Source organism: Pavona decussata, unplaced genomic scaffold (assembly GCF_977016875.1).
Source record: "Pavona decussata unplaced genomic scaffold, jaPavDecu1.1 SCAFFOLD_214, whole genome shotgun sequence".
Classification (NCBI taxonomy): domain Eukaryota; kingdom Metazoa; phylum Cnidaria; class Anthozoa; order Scleractinia; family Agariciidae; genus Pavona; species Pavona decussata.
In genome coordinates this window covers 977,790-995,760 of record NW_028145619.1, presented here as the reverse complement: position 1 = coordinate 995,760, position 17,971 = coordinate 977,790, and the positions used below count along the sequence as shown (strand labels likewise).

General features: G+C 37.6%; 2 protein-coding genes and 1 pseudogene across 6 annotated transcripts in view; 2 read left to right on the top strand and 1 right to left on the bottom strand.

The window, feature by feature from the left end:
• LOC146460115 (uncharacterized) overlaps nucleotides 1-17,971 on the bottom strand; it is a 457,503-nt gene that overhangs the window by 272,182 nt on the left and 167,350 nt on the right. The gene's annotated exons all lie outside the window — the stretch shown is intronic.
• LOC146460126 (uncharacterized) lies at nucleotides 662-2,037 on the top strand (annotated as a pseudogene).
• LOC146460125 (uncharacterized) overlaps nucleotides 5,544-17,971 on the top strand; it is a 36,033-nt gene continuing 23,605 nt past the window's right edge. The window contains exons 1-2 of one of the 5 annotated variants that reach the window (XM_085088422.1): nucleotides 5,544-5,620; nucleotides 9,816-9,867. The gene's annotated coding sequence lies outside the window, so the exon portion shown is untranslated. Of the gene's footprint in view, nucleotides 5,621-9,535; nucleotides 9,567-9,812; nucleotides 9,868-15,370; nucleotides 15,463-17,971 lie in introns of those variants that run through there. The other 4 variants (XM_085088421.1, XM_085088423.1, XM_085088420.1 and 1 more) reach the window with 4 other exon arrangements.

Here is a 17,971-nt window from a genome sequence, read left to right as displayed (position 1 = left end):
ACACTATTTAACAGTGCTGAAGGTATCCATAATAACAGGGTTTCACTGTACAGTTTTATCTCTAGCAACAACTGCAATGTCAATGACTTAAAGGGAAGTGGAATGCAGTAACACCCTAGATTTGTGTGATACCTTTAAGATTTTCTTAACCCACACTTTTAGACAGGTGAAAACTAAAAAAAAGGAAACTGACTTGCGTGAACTTAAAAGTAACTCTAGTGCGGGAAAATTAGCCGTTATGTATAAAATATTTGCGTTACGAAGTTAAGCAGATGATATTTGTTTTCTGCACGTTCTGTATGGAATTTGGTGCTCGTATAGTAGTGTTTTGCCGTTAATGTTTTAATAGGGATACTCCTAAAACAGTGTACACTATACTGGGAGATAAAAATAAATAAATAAATAATAATTGTCTGTAGAAGAGAAAATTATTTACATATCAAAATCTTAAAAGAGGTATCTACAATTTAGAATTGCTGTTCACAAGATTTATCCACACTACAATTCAATATCACAATAGCTTAATCATGGATGTCGTGCGTGTCAAGTTAAGGTCGGCAGATGATTAGTATTTGTCCTTCAGGGCCCAGTTGCTCGAAGCATGGTTAGCGCTAACCCGGGTTAAATGCCATGACAACCTATAGGTTTTAATACCTCTTAACCAATGGTTAGCGCTAACCATGCTTCGAGCAACTCAGCCCGGGTCGTCAGAGAAGCGATTAAGTGTACTGTCGCCGCTTCGATTAGTAGTCCAACTGATAACCTTACTCAAGTGATTGAGTCCAGGCTTGGCAGTTTTGTCAGCGTTTTTCCGAAGAGAATGGCGCCACCGTGGAGAAGGCCATTAAGAAAGCTCGCCGCGAGAATTACACGTGCAAACGGAAGGGAAATCAACAGCAGCTCAATCACGCCCTTCAAGTGCTGGATAAATTTGACGAGGCTTCCAGTGCCTTCGACCAAAATATGTTATTCGACAAAGTGAAAGCTACCCTAGAGGAAGGTACCAGTATTGTATCCAAGCGCGCGAAGGGCATTAAATTAGCTGACAAGGGCGAGTTTGGCTGGCAAACCGTGAACGAATACCTGTCAGACGACCTAGAGTCGGATTCTGACGACAGTAAAAAAATGTACCGGGTAGAGAGGAGAAGAAATCCAGGGATAAGCGTCGTCGCCAACCGCGCCCTTCTGATCGCGGAAGTTGCCAGCCTACTGCTTCTGTTGTTTTTTCCAATTCGCCAGGATCTTTTTCGCAGCCGATCGGTCGGTACGAAAGGTTTTTAACCCTTCTCGCCGTTTGGGGCCTTGTTTCGAAATAAGTATTTATAATCTTTTATTCGCCTTACTTACTAGCTTTGTTTTTGGCTTCGGATTTATGGCATTACCCTCAGGCCATATTCCATATTCTCCACGATTTGTGGTATCTTGTTGTTATTATTCCTTCAAGTTAGTGCAGAATAAAGAGGTGTCCACATTCACCGGGTGTTTGGGGTTATGTATAAAGCTAAACGGATAAGAAATTGGAGTTCTGCTTTTCATGGAAGTAAGGTGAACAAGGCTTGCGTGGAACTGCCGTATTGTGTATACTGTAGTTTATTCTGTGAACAGTTTTTGTCTTTTAGAGTTTGGGAGGGAAATGGGAAATTATAAAACATGGATCAAGAATTATCCATCGAGCGATTATTCCCGCCTGAACGAAAAAGGACCAAGCCTTGTCACTTGCCCGAATATTTTTTGTTTTAATGATGTGAAAGAGTTTTAACTGAAGTATGTTTCGTTCGAGTTTGCTGCACAGCAAGTTTGTTGTTGAACGTTGCCGTTATTCAAAAGTAAACCAAACCAAACCATGGAATTAGTGTTAAATAATGGTTAATTGTTTAGTTTCTAATAATTTTAACGGTTGATTTGAAATCGTTAAGAGAATAGACGTCCACTTAACATCCACTCTTGTTACTGTAATATTGTCTATATTTTTAAAGGGGTTTTACTGTTATTGTTATTGACAAAGTAGTATGTATTAAATATGGTGATTACCAACATCTCCAACAGAACAAAGCGTATTTTCTTTCCTGGTTATCAAAGGTGCAGGAATGCATCGATTGAATAGTAACGTGTAAACCTTAAAACATGCCATTTTCCACACCCGTTCCAGACCTCGCCTCTTAAATCCACACCCGGATTTTGGCGTAATTAAGCTTCGCATTAGTGCCGAATTGGTAAAGTTCGCCCTTAAATTCACCTCGAATGATATATTTTTGATACTTCTCGTTCTCTACTTTCCATTTGGAGGTGAAAAGACAAATACGTTTATACGCTGTCGTGGTTCCCTTTGAAACCATATCAGACCCAAAAGGCTAAAAAACCGTACCCTTTGGGGCGTCACATACCTATATATCTTTTATAGGGGAGTACCCACCCACCGCGCCTTCCACCCCCCTCGGGGGGGAAACCCAACTGAAGAGGAAGGTCTGGAATGGCGCGTGCCCACATATTTTGCACAAGGTTCGAAATTATTTATAATTTGGAATATTTCCACCCTTTATATCCCTCGTTCCATCGTCTGCTACTAAACTGCATTCTGGTATCTGCAGGCTTCATGTTCAGCCGGAGTTCTGACAGTCTGGTTGCGCACTGTCAGCTGTGCACTTATCAATGACTTCATTCAATACTTAGGATACAACCAGACGTGACTAATCGATGATCAACGACATCAATGAGTAATCAACTGATTAATCATTGATTATTGGTGATGATCAATGGGTAATCGATGACTAATCGATGAACTAAAATTTTGTGGCTTATCGATTTTACTGATTCTATCTGTCATCAGTCCTACGTCACTACGGAGTACCATGAGAACCACGCGCGCTTGCTTATTGAGCCATTGTACGCTACGCTTTCATAGCCGAACAAACTCCTTCGTTCCGGACTGATGACAAGATAGAGTCCAAATCAAACTTCAACTTACAGGTAAGTCTCGTTTAATTGGAGAATTATTCATTAATGCTACAGATTACTCATCGATTACCTATTGATTACCTATCGATTACTCGTTGATTACACATTATTATGCTGCTCATCTATTACGATTGTCGGGAATTTTTTTACGATAACTGGATTTCCTGTTATAACTCGGTACAAAATCCACCATGCTGGAGAAGAAGCTACGCTTTGGGACATCCTAAACAAAGAAAAATCAAGTGTGACTGGATGAAGCCGCTTTCTTTCGGATGTCCCAGTGTGCAACCTGCTCTCCATCAAGGTGGATTTTGTACCATGTGACTGATAGCTGCAAAGGACCCATTGGTCTATTCCCTCTCCGAGGGTTTCTCTCTCACCATCAAACCGAGGCGTACCAGGGAGTCAGTTGACCTTCTGTCTGCAACAATAGCAACCAAAAGTCTGGTATTACATGAGAATTCCCTAGCCTTTAATAAAATTTATTAGCTGCAGCTTATTATCATCATATTTTTTTATTTCGTGGAATAACTGCAACAACAATTTTCAGTTTACATCAATGACAAAATTTCACAAATTACCATAATTAAAAAGTGAAATTTCGCCATATATAGAACACCCGTGAAAAACGATACGAAGAGTAGAAACTTGTTAAACCCCCAGCATTCCCATGTCCGCTAAAAAATTAAAATCAACAAATTTATTGACTGAAACAATTACTATCCACAGCAAAAGATAAAATATCACACACGGCAAGTATATGCATACCTCTTACTAACCGAGTTCGAGGTCCGTACTGTAAGTTATGGACCGAGTGTTTTCCCGTTGATTTATGACCCGCGCGCTTCCAGTCACGCATGGTCCATTAATCAACGGGAAAAGACGAGGATCCGTAACTTACAGTACAGACAAAGAAAACGAGGCTAGTAAGATATTTATTATATCTCTGAGGTTAATCGGACGTGCGGGAAAGGAAAACTTTAAAATTTAGCGAGCTGTACAGTGAAATACAGCGCGCAAACTTGACCAATCACACCGCATGTATTAACTGATAGATATAATAAAAGTATGCAGGCGACTTTAATATCTGGAAACAGATTTATCTACTTTTTTTTAAATTATTAATCTTACACGACACATAATCCAACATTTATAATAATTATCACTACTCAGACTAGTCTACTTATAATAATTACGATACCGACGGTAAGAACATTTACTATCTGTACTATGACCCCAGTGCACTTTCGATATTAGCAGTACTTATTACAAAGCTCACAAGACATACAATACTTATCATATGTATACCCAACTGAATATGAATATATGAAGCATCATATATTGAACTGCAGATGAAAGATTAAATAGAAGGAGAGCACTGCACCGGCATCGCAGAGGTCATGGGTTCGAATCCCGTTCAAGCCTGAATTTTTTTCAGGGTTTCTTCTCTTTCTTCAACTGCTTTTAAAAGTTGCGTACTAACATAAACTGCGAGGATCTTCTTCTATTTAAGTATACCTAACTACTGACACTGCTTACAATATTTTCAATACTTACAATGTTCTGGTTGCCTAATTGAATAAATAAATAATAATTGAATAAATGAAGACTAATAACAAAGTTTTATTAATTACCCGCTAACAAACGCTATGCATTAAAAGAAGTGATTAACGAGAAACAACAAAAACAATACAGAAAGAAAGGACATTAAAAAAAAAAAAAAAAGAAACTTAAGGGTCACGGAAACTTGGAGGTAATACGGCTTAGTGGATGATTTACCTTTTAGTAGAATTTTAAACGCAAGGAAGCTGAGAGGTTCATTTTCCTTGGAAGTGCTGTAGACATAGAAACGTGCCACTATCAGGCAAAAATCTGAAAACGGATGGCTACATTTTTGCTTTGATAACGTTTACACGTTTTGCTGGTCTGTTCTCGCGCGCATGATCAGAGTAGAGCGGAGTCGTGTAAAGTTCATTCCGAGGGGTCGACAATGGTTTGAATGGTTTGAACAAACTGAAGCCCTAGATCTAACGACGAGACGAATTAGTACTAGGGAAATAGAGCATTTTAAAAAAGGCTGATTTCAGGGTAGATAAAGATATCGTTATTTTAAAATACAGTCAACTCCCTATATTGCGGACGCCCTCGGGACCGCGAGTTAGTTTCCTTACTACTTAATACTAGCCAGGGTCCGTAATAGTGGGAATTTATTTTTGCCGGGAATTTTGTAGCCTCCCACGCAGTCGTTTTTAGGGGAATCGTATTACCTCCTCCCCACAAACTCCCACGCAGTCGTTTTTAGGGGAATCGTATTACCTCCTCCCCACCAACGGCGTTTGTGGGGAGGAGGTAATACGATTCCCCTAAAAACGACTGCGTGGGAGGCTAGGAATTTTGTTGCTGTCCGTAATATCGGGGTGTCTAGTACAATAATAATTTGTTGTTAAATCCCCTTAAACCGCCAATCCACTGTAAAATCTACTTTCCTGGCCGTAGAACTGGCGACCACTGACTGACTCCTCAGATCCAGTTCACTGAAATCACAAGTCCAGTCCACCAACACTTGACTGAGTAACCGTGTCTGTACAGTAGCTTCACTTTTTGTTTGTGATCGATGCTATCTTGTGATCGAGTGGCAAAGAAGTAAATTTTCCTTTATTTGAAGGTAAGACAAACTATTTTCAGTGTTTCTGAAACGTAAATTATTTCTTTAGGTGTTAGGATCGATCGATAGAAACGAGCAAACTGCAATTTTTACAGATGATCAATAGAAGGTTTAGCCGTCTTGCCCGCCAATGGCCGCCAATGATTTTGAAAGTAGGGCATCGGGAACATTCTGTGAGCTGTTTTTTGCTGTCGTTTAATTTTGGCAAAGTCTGACTTCTAAAATATTTGCTTCCCGAAAGCTGAAACCGACATTGTCATAAGGTTTTTGCTGTGGCTGTGGGAATCCCATCTCTTTGTATTTCATTAAGAGAATGCTGGTTGTGACCTATCAATGCTATCATAGTCTAAATACGGCAGATCTAAATATTTTAATTTCTAAGGCAGAAACAAATTTCAGCTGAAGAAATTCTTTAAATTTAGAAGTGCCAAGACCAAGATCTGAAATTGGCTGGTCTTCTTTTAACACAGAGCCGCCTTAGCATGGAATCTTCTTCCGCATCATGTAAAGGAATGTGCAAACTTAAGATCGTTGAAGATTGGGCTGAAGACAAACAAGCATCTTCTGAATTATAGCATAAATTTTGCCAGAGGGTCCTGCTGTGTTTCAAGGACAAACGATGACTTTCTATACTTTTAGATACGAAATTAATATTTTTGTTTGTATTTAAGTTATCTGATTATTATTGTAATTAAGAAGATACTTCACTTTGTTTTTCTAATTTTAATTTATATATTTTAATGTGATTGTATATAATTAGCTGTAGTTAGGCAGGGCCACATCAGGACTTCGGTCTTGCCAATTCACTTTTAACCTACATTGTTAAATAACGATGTACCTTTATGTATGTTTATATGTAATGTGTGGTTCCAGAAAATATCCATACCCCCACCATGGAGGGAATTGGAAATTTCAGAGGGGTGGGGGGGTTAATGGCCCAGGAAATTCTAGAGGGGAGGAGGGGTGAATGGTTGGATAAGTTTCCAGAGGGTCAACTTCATGTTCATGTCAGAAATAATTGTTCAAAATTGTAACTTACCAACTTAGCAACTTCGTAGATCTTTCTTGAAGACATAACTTTGTTTAACTATTTTAAAGAAACCCTTGTTACATCAAAAACATGTTTCCTATTTCTCCGATAAGCCTTTGTAAGCAAAGTAGTCCAAGTGAGACAAGAAATCTTTGTCTGCGTTGCGTGACTCAGTTATTATAAAACTGTTGTTTGTGAAACTTTCTTGTGTAGAAAAATATTGTTCACTGGCTACAATTGAATTTGTACCAATGTTTTTAAGGGAAACTTTTGTATGGCTATGAAGTGAAAGCCCCAATTTTACATAGAACATTGAAATATTTGTTTGTTATTTTTCTATAAACGGGCAAAGGTCAATTCCCGGGGTCAATTGATCAGTTTGTCAAAACTGACCCGTGTTAAAACTTATTTTGGCCAAAGTATTTCAAGGTAAAGTCCAAAACTATTAACTAAATTTCTATGCCAAAATTCAGCGAAATAGAGCCAATTCAACACTCTTTTAATGCGTTATTGATCTCATACAAAATTTGCGTAAGAACGTGAACATGCTAATTTCGTTTTGCGGCTCCATTTCGTCTGCGGTTTCAAGTTACGATCTGAAAGGTCAATTTGTCTCCCTGCCGTGCTAATGCTTATTTTGTCCAAGCTATTCCGATTCAATAGGAAAGCTATTGACTAAAATAACTAGACTAAATGATTGCCATGAGAAATATTGATTGAGTAGAACTAAAGCGATAATCCTTTTGATCTCCTATAAATTTGCATAGAAACGTAAACATGACATATGCAAATTAAATGAAAACACATTTTTGCATTGCCGGACTTATTCCAACAATTTAGATTTAAAATCTTCAGTGAAGCTAATGGTGAAGTTTGATGTCAATGACCACAGGTAAATATAAAACACAACAATTATTTCAGTATCAAGAGCTTTTTGGCAAACTCTACCGGTGAAACTGAACAGCGCGCGTGCCCTTCGATAACGCATATTTTCTCCTCATGTAGGCAGTTCTTGATATTTCTAAAAAGTACAATGTTCACATCAAACTGATTTTTGAGGCGTTCTTTTGAAATAAAACTTTTCCAGAGGGGGGTGGGGGTGTATTCTGTATTTGAGGAATTTCCGAAGGGGTGGGGGGGGGGGTTAAAAAAATACCTCGAAAATGGAAAATCCTGGGGGGTGGGGGGGTCCTATGTGAAATTCCCTCCGTGGTGGGGGTATGGATATTTTCTGGAACTACACAATGTATGTATGAAACAATACAATGATTGCTTCACTCAGTCGCAGGAGTGCTCGATGCAAAAACATGCAGAGCGAAATATAAATTTAAGATAGGAAGTGTAACACAGTTACTCGAGTTTCACGCACTAAGCGATCATCAGACTGTACCGTTGGAGTTTGTAGAGTTGTAATTTAAGAGGGGCGGTTGGAGCGATCTTGCCTCTGATTGGCTGCGTAGAATTTATTTTTATGCCTGCATTTTGTAATTAACTCAGATTGTTTATTGAGGAGGGTAGATTTGTCAGCAGATAGGATGCAGAGCTTTTCAGATAAGCACAAATTGCAGCGCGAGGGATGTCCGTGATATGGATTTGCTTGTTTGATAATGGACCATTTGATCGTGTAACTGGTGCCATTATCCTTCTGGTCCCAGATGTATTTGGAGAGGACAGTGTCATGTGAACTGAATGCTACGTAGACGATACAAAATTGTTTGTTTCTTTTCGATCTGATCTTTCGATAAACGATCTGAGTTAATTACAAAATGCAGGCATGGAAATAAATTCTACGCAGCCAATCAGAAGCAAGATCGTTCCAACCGCCCTCCTTAAATTATAACTCTACAAACTCCAACGGTACTGTCTGATGATCGCTTAGTGCGTGAAACTCGAGTAACTGTGTTACATTTTCTATCTTAAATTTATATGTATGTATGTATGTATGTACAGTCGAACCTCCCGTAAGCGACCACCCATAATGTCAAGGATATGTGGTCGCTTACGGGAGGTGGTCGTTTACCAGAGGTCAGACCACAGGGGTTTAAATTTCGGGTAATTTTCATATGGTAATTGCGGAGGCCTAACCCTTTTGCCAGTGCTTATCGAAACCCAATGTAATAACTTTTCCTTAGACTGCCTGATTTAGGAGCAAACAGTAAATGGCATTTTTGCAATGTTAAATTTCAAGCTTACAACATCTACAACTTTCGCTTTCGTTTGTTTGTTACATAATCCAGTTGACGTTCTTTATCGACACAATTTTTCTGCTAAGTAATACAAGGTTGAGCAGAGAGAGTCGTCACCGGTCATGCATGTACATGCATGCTATTTACAAGATAAGAGAGTTTCTTTCCGACAAGGGATTCAACCTGATTAAAGATTATATCAGTACTAGTGTACACTATAGTGCATGTGTATGTTATCAATTGTTTCAATTGTTTCTATTTCGGGAGACACTTACGGTAGCTCCGGCTGTGAGATTTTAACTACGGCTTCCGCTGTAATGATGTGGGCTGATATGTTACAGCCACACATTTTGCAATTTCGGCCCGTGAGAGAAACAGCAGATTGTGTGTCATGTGGTCGCCTACAGGAGGTTAAAAACAATTGAAAATTTTCAACAATCATCTCTAAAAGTGGTCGCTTACGGGAGGTGGTCGCTAATGCGAGTTAGTCGCAAAGGGAGGTTCGACTGTATGTATGTATGTAGTATAGACATACCTACCCGTCTCCACTAGCTTTAGCTATTTGCGGGTAGGTATATAACTATACTTGTAACTGTCTGCTTTAATAAAGTGTTGTTGTTGTTGTTGTTTGTTTGAACTATTCCTCGATTATATTGATTAATTTAAATTATTCTTTTGTGAAGTTTAATGCTCGGCCCCACTAGCACTTCTGCTATAAACACTGCCAAGGGTAAGTAAAGGTTCTTCTTCTTCATCTTCTTCTTCTTCTTCTTCTTCTTCTTCTTCTACTTCTTCTTCTTCTTCTTCTTCTTCTTCCTCTTCTTCTTCTTCTTCTTCTTCTTCTTCTTCTTCTTCTTCTTCTTATTATTATTATTAATAAAGTTTGTTTTGTAGGACAGAAGAAGCTGAAATATCCAATGATATTTTCTTGATTGAAGAACAAACTGGTAACAGATATTTTTATCGATTTTTCCAATAGAACGTGGAAGAACTTGAGAAAATTCGCCAACGGTTGCAAGTTGCCATTTGTTGTAAGTAATATGATGATGTGATTTTTGTTCACTTCAATGTTTATTTATTTCCTGGCGTAGTCAATTGATAAAATCGATAAAATTCGGTAAATCTGATTTGATTGATATCAATTATATCGATCAATCGGTAGAATCGATGACACACTTGTTTAGTTTATCGATTTACATGTATGTTGATTTTTACCGATCTTGATTCCTCAATTTATATCAGAATATTTTTTGTGCCAGTGACATCAGCTTATCATAAGAATTTCTACAAGAAATGACAATTGACGTCATGCAAATAGTGCATTTTGTGACGCATGAGTTGAAACTATCACAAGTGTTGACTTTTCTGGCTGGTAGCAGCCAGGTTTGTCTGCTCCTGATTTCTCCAGGTTTCTGTCGTTTAGAAACCATATGGCAACCCAAATAAAATGAAACGGAAATGATGTTGTGTGTTACTAATGTGCCAAGTAATAATTACTGTATTTTCTCGATTAAACACCGGCCTCGTTTAAATGCTGGGTCTGAAAACTGCTAATTTTTAAATAAACGTTGGGGGCGTTTTTTCGAGGTACCAGCGTTTATTTGCTTCAAGCCAACAAGTACAGATATTCACTAGAAAAGCACTGCTATGACACATACTGTATGGTGAACTTCTTTTGTTATTTTAATAAATGCTTAACAAACAAGTCTAGCGTAACATTAACTGCGATGTATGCTGAACAACAAAACAAACTTGAAAATATATAGCAATGTTCACGTTCCTGTTGTTATGACTGAGGTACTCTCAGGTCTGTCAGGTTGGGTCCAAGGGAGAAATCGTCCCGCCTTGACAAACTGCGCAAGGGGTCTCAAAGAATGTGAAATAATAAATCAACCTTAAAAAAGATGAAAATTTTACTTCATTTATAAACGCCGGACCCTGATTAAACGCCGGCTTCAAATAAACGCCGGGTCCTTGAGGTCAAGTTTTAAATAAACGCCGGGGGCGTTTAATCGAGAAAATATGGTACTTGGCACATTAGTAACACACAACATCATTTCCATTTCTTCTTTGAATGACGAGAAACCTTAACAGTATAATTATTATACTGTTAAGGTTTCTTGTCATTCAAAGAAGAAACGTTAGGAAAGCATTATTATTTAGTTTCTTGCTCTTTGGTGAGATGCTGGTTTCGTGCTATTTGTATACATAAGGTAATCACATGATTCTGAGTGCAATTTGGAATAAATGAGCATGAGTAAAATTTTGAAGGGCTGACAAAATTACGGGCGAGTGCAATTTGTGGTCTTTTAAAAGACCACAAAAAAGACGAGAAAAATCATGTGATTACTTGTTAATAATATACGTACAAAAATTTATAACGAGCTTTTGTTTATTTCTTGTCTGTCAGCTAATATTCTGCCTACACGTATTTGATTGGTTAAAAAAATGACAAGCTTGATTGACATACATGTTCATACGTATGGACAGGGTTTAAATTGGACTTTTTTTTTTCCCCCCCTACACGGAAAGCTGCCTCTAAGTCCTTTTAAGAAAAAAAAAATAACACTGATGCTTTTGTCTTAACTGTCATGACTTTTTATGGCATAAACACCCTGTTTAGCTTGAACCAACCATTGCCTCTCATTTAATGGTAAATTTAAAACACAGTCGATGCACTGCTGTATTTAAAGGGAAAAAGTCACTGAGCTCCCACAATTCAAACGCATACTAGCGGAGCGAAGCATTTGCAAAAACACAGTCGCGAATAACGTACAGTTCAAGCCCTTTCTTACTGTGGCACGTTGCATAACTCTATAATACGCTACAACGATTACTAGAGAACCAAAAAACCAAATAGCCGTGGCAAGGAACTCAACACGTTGTGACAAAAACTAATAGCCGGGCCCGGCGTTACAATAACTACAGAAAGCTCATTGCACGATACAAGCAATGATTAATTCCTGCCCTGACATTACACAAATCGCAATAAGAAAGGCAGTTAGAACTATCACGCAGTTAAACGAGCCAAACCAAACCCAGCTGAAATGCCCTATGTGGTATAAAAACACCGTTGTTGAACACACAGAATAAGTGGTCATATTCAAAATGAAGTGAATTCATCTGAAGAGGAAAATCAAAACTCATTAGGCACAAAGGACCTGTGATGTTGAACATACGATGGTTAAATCCAAGGCTCTATCAAATTCTCCAAACCCGCTACAATTACTTGGGGGTAGAGCAGGCCTTACAAACCAATTCAGCTCTGAAAAATCATAGTCGTGTAAGCTAGATTTAAAAATTAAAAGGCGAAAATCCGCTCCAGGGAGTGGCGTAGGCTTGTCAGTCTTTATTTACACACCAAATTCTAAACCACAGGCAGCCCAAATTACAAAATCATTATTTTCATAAGAAAACTCGAACTGGCTTTTGCCTTGAAAGATGTTCCAAAACAATTATTTGGAATTCACATTGAAGGAATGTTTTTTCAGTCAATTAGTCAATTTTCTTGTGATTTCAAACCAATATAGCTACAAGAAATAGCTCAGCAAACTCAAACCCTAAGTTAGGAAAAAAATAAGTTTTCCTGGTGGGGGCAGCTGCCCCCTCTGCCCCCGCACTATGTACGGCCCTGGACTGTCAAGTATTCACTGTTACATGTCCTCAGCATGTTTTTGAACTGACTGGATTTCAAGAGCTGGGGCTTTGCAAACAGTCCAGACTGGCGTGTTTTAGTCTGGTTCTCAATGAATTCAACATTTGTTATTATCCAAACCGACATGGAAATCTTCAACACGATGCTCTAGGCTAAAATATTGAGTCAGGTCAAGTTAATTCAGTGTTTGTCAGACTTCCGAGACTTGTTCGGCCCCTTGACTTTAAGCTTACCTTGTTGTCGCATTAGCCAAGCTTTACTTTCAAGAACTTGCTTCGAACTTTTTTACTCTTGGTCTCTAATTATTGAGTATTTGTAACCTTGCCTTCTTAGGTAACGTTCGATTGCAGCGCAAAGACTGTCATGCTCGTATAGTCTTTCTTACGCCATGTTGAGTGAAAATCCTTGAGAATTTTGTGGAGTGCCTCCAGTTCACAGTTTTCAATATTTTGTTTGTAGCCCATTTGTGCTGTCCAAGACCTCCAAACTCTTAGTTAGTGTGTTTGTGCTTTGTTGAGTTTCTTTGCATTTTCCTTTAAACGTTCAATTAAAATGCTGTTACTGTCTTCAAACCTGTTCGTCATTTTGTTTCAAGACAGCCAATTTGCAAATTTGCGTACCTGTCAATCATTTTAATTTCACCTTTGTTGCACTAATTTTAACTTTCTGCACTCAATTTTACATTTCTGCACTGCATTTAGGATAAATTGAGATTCTCTCCACCAATCAGATTGCAGAAATGGTTGTATGTATATTATTAATCAGCTTATCGCTTAATTGATAAATTCAGGAAAATTGTTGCAAGCGCGTGGGTTTACTTCTCATTAAAAAGGAAAAATCATTTAAGGTAATTTCCCTGTTTTGCAGTGCGCAGCTCTACTGCGCACTATGGTAAAATGAAAATTATAAGTTTATTTCTCCAAGCTAACTACTGAACATTATCTCAATCTTACTTGCATTTGGCAATAAAAATCTTAATTTGCATATTGCACACAAATTAAGGTGTTTTTCATAAGACTTGCCACAGTCCCTTATTGATCACTGCTTTGAAAAATATCTGCAGAACCAACCTGCTGACCCCATTTCCTCTTTTCAGATTTTATGCACAATGTCATTTGTCAAGTACCATGAAAATTTAAGGAAAATCCTATCTTTAAAAATCTCAAATTTTGTGCCTAAATCTAGCCTTAAGACATTTTTGGTGTTCCTTCAGAGGTAACAAATTATATTATTTTGTTGAATATCTCAGTAGTACTGGTCAGGGATAGTTTTCAAACAGATTTCACATTGAAAATAATTTATGAGCTGTTAAATATTTTCTTCCGAAAATAATTCCTGTTTTAGCAAATGTTCCATTACAGTACTTTTTGTTGAAAAATTCATAAATTACCACATTTTAATTCTTCTTGCCTAAAGAACGTGCATGGTGACCCCTCTTTTTATAATTTAAATTTTGGAACAAATGGGGCAGTAACTTGACAAAATATGAACAAAATCTTATGTTGGCTTTTAATTCGTGGGAATGTCCTTAATTATCTTTACTGATTGCACTGGAAAAGCAAATGCATAAACCTCTTTTTCTTCAAGGTTAAGGATGTGAGACTTACATTTGATGCCAAATAACAACATTGTTGAAAATCGGTTATAAATGGGTAAAAATCATGAAAAAAGGATAAAATCTATTTTGACACACCGAATTAATTTATTGATTTTCACCAATTTCGTTTGGGTATTTAATTGATACCATTTTTTATTGATGCTGATTTTTATCGATTGACTACCCCAGGTTATTTACTTGATTTGTCAGCTAGTTAAACACAAGCTTATATATTTTTATGTTTTCTTGCCTGCCCTGAGTTTAGTTTAGTTTAATGCATTTGCCACAACAATTACATTGATTGTAAGACGTAATAACAAAAATTATTAAACATATTAACCAATTGCAAATAAATCAAAAGTTTGTGGAAGAGGTAGAGGGGAGTGGGGTGTGGCGGGAACAGAACTCATCAAATTGCAATCCATCTTAGCCAACTGCAACACAGTTAGGCAATTACAGGGGACAATATTTTTTTACTCCAACAGAGTATTGTTAATGGAAATGGATGAAGATTTTCATGTCGCCATTAAGAAGTATGTTGTTTTGCAATGTGATGCTAAACAGAAGTTGCATTGCTCTGTCAATACCTGTGATAAAAAATTATATGATACTTGACCCATACTTGTGAGATAAGCACAAATCTAAGCTCAAGTATCACATTAGAAACCAGCATGACACATACAGTACTTTTGATTTTCTTGTGCTTATCTCACATTAGTTCCTATTTGTAAAATAAGTTTGAATAAGTCCAAGCACAAGATGATACATGTGTAGCGCTACCAAGTTGCTGTCCTTATGCTTATGCTTGTCTCACACTGGATTTCACTTGTGACCAGGTTTAATTCAAGAAATTGGCATTTGAGGTCTGATTTTGGCCTGTTGAGAGGTTTTAGAGGGTCTTTGTACAATAAGGTGCCCAAATATTTCAATGCTGCATGCAGAAATTTAGCCTGCAAACGCAGACGTATTTCCAGCTGTCACTTCTCTTTGTTGAAAAATAATGTCTGCGAACCTGAGCGGCAAAACAATTTCCATGACGTAGAAATTCTAAGCCAATCACCGTTTACCTCATAAAATCACAGAACCACCACACAAGATTTGTGCACGGTGTACAAACAACGACGGGAAGTATGGGAGACGCGTTTAGCAAAGTTTGCAAGGTTTTTGGTATTGAAAAGTTAAATAAGCACCAGGAGGATTCAATCAAGTATGCTGTAGAAAATGAAAAGAATATTTTTGTCAATTTCTCTGTCAGGGTTTAGCAAGTTGTTAATTTATCAAGCGTTGCCCATAGTGTTTCCGTCTGTGCAGTCCACTTGTAAAAAATATATTGTGGTCGTGATTTCTCCATTGACGAGCTCGATGAAAAATCAAGTAAGTGGTCTAACCAAGTTCAAAAGTGTGTTGTCAGGCCTACGAGACTCCTTCAGTTCGCCGATAAATTATTTTGTATTAAAGCCTTCATAGCTAGCTTAGTTCTGCTAAATGATCATTCTGAACCGTTAGGAATAGTGTTCGGTATGCAATTTTGTATGCTAGTTCTGTGGCATTTGTTTAGGTTTTACTTTATCGGCTCGGATTAACTAAAAGATTTCAGGCAGCCTTTAAGAAATATTTGGGAAATTTAGTAGTTTCAGGCAATCTTTGTTTGAGACAGAAAATATCTGTTGGCTTAACACTCTGTTCCATGTTCTATACTTTTATAATGCTGACATAAGGCAGCACTAATTTATTGCTAAATGCTTAATTTCTGCTAGCCTGTGAACGCAGACATATTTCCGGGTGACGCTTCTCTCTGGCGAAAAATAATGTCTGCGGACCCGAGCGGCAAAACGATTTCCGTGATGTAGTGGCTTTTGTTTTCTTGTTAGCCAATCAGATTACGTGACAGAATGAAACTCTAGTGGTCCAAGCGACGGACGAACACTACAGAGCTAGCATACACATGGCATTTCGAAAACTAATCCTAACGGCTAAGAATGATCAGTAAGAAAACCTCCATTCTGTTTATTTAAGTATTTCCCTTCATGATCAAGATAAACATCATTAAGCAGAGCTAAGCTATGAATGCTTTATTAATATCCATGGCACAGGCTTATGTACATGCCCACTAAAAGACTTTAAAAGCACAGAAACGTTGGTTAATATTTCCAGAAAATAATGATAACAATACTGAATAGTGCTTAATTCTGTAGGTTCGTGGTGCTTTACAATATGACAATTAAACTTATTTACCCCAAGTAGACCAGGAATTTTTTCTTCTTCTGGGACTGGAGGGTTGAGGGTTGTTCCCCCCCCCCCCCCCCCTGGCTCCCCCATTTTAACTCTGCAACATTGACACTTGGAGTATTCAGCTGTTTCTCCAAAAAAAACAAAAAAGCTTTGAAGCGCATGCGACAATGCTGAAAGGTAAAAGCTCAGAATCTGTACAGTGGAATGTCTCCACTGTACAGCGAAGACTTGAGATGGTGCGCAGTATGGATTCTGAGCTTTTATTGAAATTAATTGGGTATTTCCCAGACTACCTTTCAGAATTGTAGTGTATGCTTTTACACTTTTTTTGGGTAACCTTTGTCGAAACAAAGACATTTCCTTTGACTTCTGATCCCCCGTTCCTACCTGACTTAAGGAAGGTGCCTACCAATAAAGAAGTATTTTTGTGTGGTTTATGACTATGCGGGGAAGGCGGATCTTAGTAAAGGCTATTGAAGTCCAAAAAGAAAATTGGGGTAACCACGCATTTTTTATAGCTAATTACAGTCAATTGACATCACCCATGACCAGTATTTGGGAGAATGAAGTGAATACTGTATTTGAATTTCTCTTTGTACGAGTAATGTCCGACATGTGAATGGAATGTTGAACATTTCTCTGGAAATCTTTTCGAAAAAGTATTAACAGGAAAAAATGGTTTTAAATACTTGGTAAACTGGTATATTGTTATTATTGAAATTCGTAAGCTGTAATGTTAAGCAAAATTCATAGCTTTATACTGTCATTAATAAACTAGGGAAATTTCTATGAGAACTCTGAAACCTTGTTGGTGATGTTCAAAACTGAAGTGTAAATTTCAAAACTCTGTTCAAATTTCAAAAATATACTGGTCACGTGTGACATGGATTGACTGTGAGCAATAATTATTCTAAAAAGCAATAAAATACAAATCAATGTATGGCATTTCTTTCCAAATTGAAGCTCTATTATCTCTGAAAAATACATGGTTACCTCAAATTTTCTATTTGGATACCAAGAGCACTTGCTAAGTTCTGTTTTCTCTGCATAGTTTTAAACCGCGCAAAAATATCCCTGTACATGTATTAGTAGACACCACCCATAGGAAAGTCGAGTATCTCAAGATGCGCAGAATGTATGCGCAGTAGCAAAAGTAGGCACTGCCTTAGATTCACAGGGAAACCAAAACTAAAAGTTATAAAATACAGACATGTTACAAACACTACTATTAATTGTAGAGCCTGGTCCTTTAATGAGTATGGTAAAACCCTGGTCATTCCCCTTTTTCAGTTTCCCTGTTATGAAAGCACCACTTCTCTTAAGTGATTAGCTATACGTGAAATATTGTTGAACTTGTAAGTATCATGTCTCATTTAACATAAAACTCGTTAAAGAGTTTAATGAATTATTTCTTTAATGGATTTGACATGCAAATATATGTGGTTAAAATGGACCAATTATCTTGTTCACAAGGGGATGAGATTGCACAGCCTGAAAGTATTTCGAAAATAATGGAGGAGACTGTGTTTACGAGTGAGGGAGATTACTGTCTTTGTAGTTTTATTATTATACGTCTGAGCACCCCGTCCTCCCTCCCTCAACCAAAAGAAAAAAAGAGCAATCAAAAAAGTATTATATGCTGTGTAAAAAA